This window comes from Spermophilus citellus (assembly GCF_964194105.1).
Source record: "Spermophilus citellus genome assembly, chromosome: 3".
Classification (NCBI taxonomy): Eukaryota; Metazoa; Chordata; class Mammalia; order Rodentia; family Sciuridae; genus Spermophilus; species Spermophilus citellus.
This window is the reverse complement of record NC_138184.1, coordinates 129,224,745-129,230,744: the sequence shown is the minus strand read 5'-3', so window position 1 is coordinate 129,230,744 and position 6,000 is coordinate 129,224,745. Positions and strand designations below refer to the sequence as shown.

The window sequence follows — 6,000 nt, the reverse complement described above, 5'->3', positions numbered from 1 at the left end:
CCCTGGTCTCCCCCAGTCCCTTTAGGCTAGACCCCACATTCTGCCCAGTTGCTCTCTGCTTCTTCCCCTCCAGGTCCCTATTCTTAGGCCATTACCTGTTGGATAAAATACAGGACGTTCCCTATGAAAGTGTTCATTTCCTAGTCGCCCACAGACAGGGAATCGCTAGCCTCCAGGAATCTACACTTCTCACATTTAAACAAAGGGCAAAAATAAGCCTGTTCCGTGGAGCCTGGGTCACTAACCCAAAAAAGTCCTAGCCGGCTCCATCGGTGGAATCGGGGTGGACAAAAAGGCTGCGAAGCCCTCCACACTAGGGTAAGACACACCGTTAGGGGTCAGGCGACCCTAATCTCTCGTCGCCCAAGTTGATGCCCGGAGCAGGCCAGGGCACGGAGATAGCTCAGCAGCTGATCCAGCACAGTCAGAGGAACAAGCCCGGCGGAGACCCCTCCCTTTACCTCCTCCCGGGGCGCTCCCGCCCCCCCGGCGGGGTAGCCAATCGGAGCCGGGCAACCTTCCGCTCTGCAGACCTGGCTGCAGCGGCGGCGGCGCCGGGAGGCTACGCGGAGGCTCGAGCTCGGTGCCCACTGGCATCAGGTAAGGTGCGCACCGGAGGACAGCAGGCGGGCACGCGTGGGGGAACCAGGGTGCGTGACGGGGAACGACACGACTTTCCTAAAGCGTTCGGCCAGGCGCTTAAAGGGCCTTAAAGACCAGAGGAGGCCCAGCACCAATCGCCGGCCTGGGCCACGGCGGCTGGAGCGGGATGCAGTGGCGCCGCCTACCTAGCCCTGCCCTGCCCTGCCCTGCCCAGGGCCTGGGCCCGGGCCCAGCGGGAGGACAAGAGTCTCCGCGGGCTCTTTCAAATAAACAAGACACTTTAAAAAATCTGTATTTCATTTTTAAATGTTATGGTTTCGGTTTTTAGGTAGACCTTAGGCGGGACCGGTGCAGTGTATGTGTTCCCTGCGGTCTAGGCGGCTGGGTTGAGCGAGTGGTTCTACTGGGGGCCTCCAGCGTGGGGACTTAGGACTCGACTCTGGAACTCTGAAATGCCAGGAGGGTGTCCGCTCCCGGAAAGCGTCTTAGCCTCTACTAGCCACACTTTCCTCTTTGGAAACTGTGAAGTGTGTTTCATAGGCATTGTTGTGAGGGGTAAATGAATTAATATTCTGCAAAATGCATTCTAGACATGAAGTGCTCAGGAATATTGCTAATGAGTTCATATCCTACTTTTAAAAATTTGAGGCATCCTTTATATACTGTTCTGGACCCTGATATTTTTTCACTTAACATTATGTCATATGAATTTTCCATCATACACTACTGTGAGATCTTGGGCATATTAAGGTAATCTCTTGGTGCCTCAGTTTACTTATCAGAAATATTATGGGTAATCATAATGCTGGGTTGGATGGTTATGCAGAATAAATGACTTAGTAAACCTAAGTAACTTACAGCAGGACTTTCATCGTGGTAAAGATTCAACAAATATTAGCTCATCATTATCTATAAAGCAAGCAATCCAGTCCTGAAGGAACTCCCTCCCCATAATTACTATAATTTCTGTGGCATTATTTCCAAGATTTTTTTGAAAATACTGAAATAGAGGTTATTGATATAACTCATTTTTTCCCAAAAGATTATATTGATAATATACAAATCTTTTCCTTACATTATGCATTCCAGAAAAAAAAAACACTGATGTGAAATGGTAGTCAAAGTATTATAAGAGATGTTTGGCATGAAAGGTTCTCTAACTGTACTTGAACTTTTAGGAGTAATTATCAATGTTTTTCCAGTTTTTCATACATGTTCTTTATTTATTTTCTTTTTTAAAAAATTCTTTTTACTCCCTTGCCCATGCAATTAGCATTTGCTTAACAAAGATTTGTCACACTTGGCCACATGTCTCCCGCCTCCCCCCCACTCCCCTCTCTTATTCTCTGAGACAAGATCTCAATAAATTACCTAGGCTGTCCTTGAACTTTCCATCCTCCTGCTTCAGTCTCCCAAATAGCTAGGATTACAGGTATGTACCACCATGACCAGCTGGGTCAAATCTAATAATCACTTTATTTTAATTGTATTTAGTTTTTCATCTATATTTATTATCACTCCTAATCTTTTTTTTTTTAATAAAATAAGGGTAAAATCTGATAAAATACTCAAATTGTAATGGTCTTCTGTCTAGAGGCAGCACTGCACCAGAACTGGGGGCTGATAGAGGACTTGTGCAGAAACTGTGGCAGCACTTTCATTCCTGATTCTCACTGGCATATCCAGGAGTCTGTTTACATGATCATATAGATCACTAATACCACGTGGGGCCATTTGTGTGTACCATAGTAGTATATTTAGGATTCTAAAAAAAAAAAAAAAAAAAGCTCATCTTTAGACATATATTCTGGAATTTGAAAAAGACATTTTTCTGCAAAGAAAATGTCTTATTGTTCCTTCAAATTAGGTCTTAACAATAGTGTCTGTTTGAAAACTTTTCATTAATGCACAGTGTATACTTTTTCATTTATGAAAAAACTGAAAACAAACAAAAAAAACCAACAAGCATAAAAATCCTGAAGATTGTTTCTGTGACAAGGAACTACATTCCTGAAAACGTCTTCAAATTATGAGTTATTGGCTCTGCCTTATGGTGAAAATTCAGGGTGACCTCCCAGCAATAGGGTTATATACACATAGATATTTCAAAAGTATTAATACCCTGAATTATTTCACAAGTGAATTAAAGCAGTTTACAACAAAGTTGGTAACAGATAACTATAAATATAACCAGAAATTGGAAGCAGAGAAAAAATGTAAAAACAGGAAATGAGTATATGGGGAAAAAAGAGCAAAGTGTGCCAATGCTATCCAATAGCACTTTCTGTGATGATAGAAATGCCTTGGCACCACATAAAAATAAATAAAATAAAGGTTTGGTGTCCAACTACAACTAAAAATTAAATATTAAAAAAGAAATGTACTATATTTAATTAATTTACATTTAAATAGACATCTGTGTCTATCTGGTGGCTACCACACAGGACAGTGAGGGTCTAAATTGTTTTTTGTAATTACATCTCAAATTTGTCTCTGGAAAAGTAAACTTAGTATGTAATATGGTTCTTGTCATTTAGAAGTAGACTATGCTTAGCAACTTAATTCATTCATTCATTCATTACCCAAATATAAATGACATTGAAAGGAAGCAGAGCATTTCCTGATACTTAGCTGTATGATAATTTGCTGTGGACTTTATTATCAGGGTACCTTGATATATTGCCCTGCCAAACTCTATTCAATTAAGGAATTAGGGCTGCAAGAGATAGAGTCAGTGAATATGGCATCCTTTCTCTTTTCAGAATTTTGAGTAATTATACTAAACTTTATAGAAAAATTTAAAGTATATAGGTAAGCAGTTAAGCAACTACATCATAGGGGCTGGGGTTGCGGCTCAGTGGTAGAGCGCTTGCCTAGCAAATGTGAGGCGCTGGGTTCAATCTTCAGCACCACATACAATAAATAAATAAAATAAAGATATTGTGTCCATCTACAATTAAAAAAAAAGAAAAGAAGCAGCATCATAAAAACTGTACCACTCAAAGACATAATTACTACTAATATTTCATCTGTGCATTTCCAGTCTTTGTCCCATATTTTCCTTGATAGGTCTTGAAATATCCAGTTTCCTCCATGAAAGAGACCTTCATTTGGAATGTGAGAGTCACTCACCTTGAACTCTCAGGCAAGCACCTGGCATCACCTAAGGTCACACTCTCCTTGATGTTTCATTATAGCTCCTGCCAGTGGCCTGGCTTTGGGACAATGACTATAAGTGCTTGAGAGGGTCTTTCCAGGGGAAAGAGGAGAAATATTACAACTGTAGTCAGTTCTCCATGATAAGCCACCCATCCTTGACATTACTGACATTTGCAGCTGGATAACTCTTTGTTGGGTGTGTGTGTGTTGGGGGTGGGAAATGTTTAGTGGCTTCTAACTACGAGATGCCAGTAGCACACTTACACCCGCCACCCCTAGCCTGACAATCAGAAATGTCAGTGAGAACCACTGGGTCAAATGGAAAGCACTAAATTATTGCTGACATGCTCTAAAGAGTTTCAAATTCTTATTTGTACATGTGAGAGAGTCTGAAATCAAAAGACAAATCAGAAATTAAGGAAGCTGTTTTGTCCTGGATGTACTATTAATTTGCTGTGAGATTTTGGTGGGAAAGTGTATCAGTTAGGATCCTAACAGGAAAAAGCACAAAATGAAAGGAACTTTTTAGAGGTCTCTTCTTCACAAAAAATGGGCAGGATTAGGGGAACCAACACATGTTGGTGAGGTACCCAGGGAAGAGGGTAGACCACCCTCAGTGGACCATGCTCCCTACTCTTGTCTAAAGGGACAGGGAGGGCTGTGGTACTGAGCTGGGATGGGGTGGAGGAAACTGAAGCACTAGAAAGGAAGCTGCCTTCTCCAGGGCTGCAGTGGCCATGAGAGAATGCAGCCACTGCCAAAGCAGCCCCCTGTGGGGCCAGACATGTGGGATACAAGTCTTTCTCTTTCTGTTCCCCACCCTCTGTTTCTTCATTGGCCAAACCCAACTGGAAACTGAAGGGTGAAGGATGGCAGACAGCCAGCTTCCTAGAGCACGGGACAGCACAGGGGCCAGCAGAACTATCATCTAGCCTTAACACCCCAGGGTCTTTGTGCCTCTGCAGAATGAAGGTTCTCAAACTCCACTTCTTCTCTCTCTGTTTTTAAATTGGTGCATTATAATTACACATAGTAGTGGGATTCATTTTGCCATATTTGTACATGATACAACATAATCTGATCAGTGTCATTCCCCCTTCCTCTATTTCTCTCCGTTTCTCCCTCACCTTGATCACTTATTCTTCTTTACTCTCTTTTTAAAATTATTTTTATCTCTTTTTTATGATTGTTATTATTATTATGTCAATTACTGCATCATAATTATATGTATATAGACAGGATTCTTTGTGCTATATTCATATATGGACACAGCATAATTTGGTAGATGTCCTTCCCCAGTAACCCCCCTTCTATCTTCCCTCTCTCTCTTGATCCCCTTCCTCTACTCTGAGTCTTCTCTGGCTCCCCTTCTTATGCAAATATACATATAGTCATCCAGTACTGCTTAAGGCCTCTGGCTTTGTTTCATTATTATGTCAATTTATTCCTTAATAAGAGTACTTTGCCACATGTTACATTATTTCCCTCCAATTATATCAAGATCACTTTTACTAAAGGTAGAAGCTTTTGAAATGGTGAGGGGAAAGAATAGGAGATTGTGGAATAGATGGGGTGGGGGCGGCTAGGAAGGACTGGGGAAGGGGTAGCTTTTGTTTGGATGAGTGGCAGGAAAAGCCAAGGACAAGTTCCAAGCTCTTTTCCACCTGGAGCCTGGATGGCAGCAGTTTCATAATTCTGATATTCTGAGCTTGACCTAGTTTACTTGTGTCTGTCCGTCCCTTGGAATCAGAGAGAGGCAAAGACCCTTCAGTTAACCAAGCTAAACACCCAAGAAAATTAAACCAAAAGAGAACAACCACAAAATAGTATGTCAGCACTGAAAGAGTATAGGGTCATGTAAGCTCATCTAAGTTCCTCTGCCCTCTCCTTTTTCTAGGTACAGGTCTCCAACAGGAGACCACATGCCCAAGCCTTGATTGCACAGTTGGTGGGTGACTAGGCCAGGCCTAGAATTCTGGTCTCATGAGTCACAGGCAGGCTCTTCATTCCCCAGAGATACAGCTGGACTTTCTGTACCTGAGTGTGTTTTGTTTTGGGGTCAGAGCAAATAAAGGCTCAAACTCTAAGGCTGTTTAACAGACATGGTGCAGAAGATGGCAGAATGTGGGGCAGGGGGAGAATCCTGCTTTACATTGCTTTTCTTTTAACTTTCAAGTGAACTAGTGTAGCCTCAGCTGTCATGTGTCACTATGTAATAATTCAGGAACTAACTCAAAA

At 42.2% G+C, this 6,000-nt stretch overlaps 1 protein-coding gene across 2 annotated transcripts in view; it reads left to right on the top strand.

The window, feature by feature from the left end:
- The first annotated feature begins 517 nt into the window (after positions 1-517).
- The window catches only part of BLVRA (biliverdin reductase A), a 41,213-nt gene continuing 35,730 nt past the window's right edge, over positions 518-6,000 (top strand). Inside the window, exon 1 of one of the 2 annotated variants that reach the window (XM_081285113.1) lies at positions 518-600. The gene's annotated coding sequence lies outside the window, so the exon portion shown is untranslated. The remainder of the gene's footprint in view (positions 601-6,000) is intronic. The other variant, XM_081285114.1, reaches the window with a different exon arrangement.